This window comes from Morone saxatilis, unplaced genomic scaffold (genome assembly GCF_004916995.1).
Source record: "Morone saxatilis isolate NCDOM2014 unplaced genomic scaffold, NCSU_SB_2.0 Contig18, whole genome shotgun sequence".
Lineage (NCBI taxonomy): Eukaryota > Metazoa > Chordata > Actinopteri > Moronidae > Morone > Morone saxatilis.
In genome coordinates, this window is record NW_023339740.1 from 24061868 (window position 1) to 24064163 (window position 2296).

Consider the following 2296-nt stretch of genomic DNA (forward strand, 5'->3'; position numbering starts at 1 on the left):
CGGTGTAGATGCTTATGGAGGATACGTTGAAGGAAGAACCCAGCCTCTAAAGTCTTCAACATACAATTGAAAAAAATCATTAAAGATAGAAGAGAAAGATAGAAAGATAAAATGAAAGTTTAATGATCTCTATGGAAAAATTGGGTCACTGATGAAATAAAAAAATATGACATTAAGAAGAATATAATTAGAGTAAATAGAGCAGATTGAGGATAAAACCACACATGGTTATATAATGAGGAAAATGCAGTTAAGAGTCTTGCTGCATACAGAACTGAAATTGTCCTCAAACATTTTACTAACTAAAGACAGATTTACAGGTGAATATAATCTTAAAAGATTATTATCTTTGGTTTAAGGATTTCAAATAAAATAAGAGTGTTATGCGGATTACAGAACTAAGGATTAACAAATTAACTGGATATGTGGAACCAAAATTTAAAAAGAAAGAGAAAACAACTGGGTTTTCTATTACAAGGCAAATTAACCTGACTGTAACCCCTGGTCACAGGACAGTTTTAAAGGCATAGTTTGACATTTTGGGAATTTTGCTTATTCACTTTTTATTCAAGATTGATACCACGCTTCAAAATAAAACTACAGCCAGCAGCCAGTTAGCTTATCCTGTAAGCTGTTTAGGTTTAAGTCTGGCTTTTCACAATAAGTCCAGCTTTTTCTTAACCTCTTTAAAGGAATTCCCACAGGAGACAACAAGCAGTGTTTTATTTTTATTTATTTTTTTACAGCGTTTGTTTTATTTAATTTCTAACATAAACAACTAATCACTCCATTGCTTATTGGCAAAGGATGTGTTGACCCCCTTCTCTGCTGGGTACTGTGGACTGGAGGATAATTGGAATCAATTTTGATGCTGTTATCGCCTGTGACAGATGCACGAGGCCACAGTATGAAAAGGTCAAGGGTTGCGAGAGCTTTCCCAGGGGACTCGAGATGCTTGAGGCATAAAAATGTCATTCCTGAATTAATTTCACATATGAATACTGGTTTGATCTCTCAGGGCTTTTGAGCATGACTGTTTCTTGTAGTCTTGTTGGCCACTGAGCAGCTCCCGGCAGCAGGTAGTGGTCAAGTAAGATGTTTAAGATAGGGAGACTATTACTCCATCACTTTCTTAACTGAGATCTTTCCATCCAGGCCAGGGATTATTTCTTCTGTGCACCTAAACTCAATCAGAGACATGTAAGTCAAAGCATGTCAATATTTTTATCACTAACTGCCCCCATGCTGTATAATTAACCCTGGAGGGATAGCCAACGGTTTCTCATTTGACTCCAGCAGCTCTGAGGGTCATATTTTTATTCCCCTCCTCCTGGCTTGCATCTGGAAGTGTGTCAAGGAGAAAACATGCTATTTGCATTTCTTTGGGAATTTATTTATTTAGAAATGTGTAAGTATGCAAAGATGTTTTAGGAGTCTAGGCTTTTCTGATTCTGATCAAGATAGAAAACAGAAAGGATTGGAATAGATATAATGTAATAGAAATAAAGAAAAATAAGAAAATGGTATATAGAATATTAAATAACAAGAATAATAGTCTGTTCAATAAAATGATGAATTAAGGTCATAGGACTTTGTGGTATTGGTTTATATATTTTAGAAATGGATAAAGAGGCAAAATGCTACAAAAACGGCAGCAAAGTCTGTGCTGAATCATTATTTACTTTAGGCTTTTTTTGTCATATGTGCAGTGGATTTTCTATATTACAATCATAAAGGAGTAAATGTGATTTTCACTGTCATAGATTTTCTCAGGAAAAAAAATCTATTGGCCAATTTAATTTCTGAAATAATGGTCACTTCAGGAGTCTGTAAATAAGACGTTTCTTATTGTGTTCAAAGTCTGCCGTCCTGAAGCCCACAAATTCATTTTTTCAAAATTCTCTCTGGGGATTGCCACTAATGCAATAACAGAGCTGACAAATTGAGTTTCTTTTATTGCATCGACCAACAATGGCAGCGAGCGTGTCCTTGACTCAGAGGAATCACAGGTGTGAGCCTGCATGCATGCATGGAGGAGAGGCTGCCCAGCAGCTCCTTATTAATCAACAGCTTGTTGGGCTGCTAGCCATACCTCCTCTATCTTCACCTCCTCCTTTCTTCTCCCTCTCAACCTTAACCTCCACCATCCTCTTCCTCCCTCTCTCCTCTTCTTCTTTTTACAGCCACAGCGTCTCATCCTGAACAGGCGCTCGGGACAAATGAGCCATTAACACAGGTTTCATTAATTAAGACCTCTCCCTGACGCTTTCACAAAAGGAAAGAAAGAAAGAAAGAA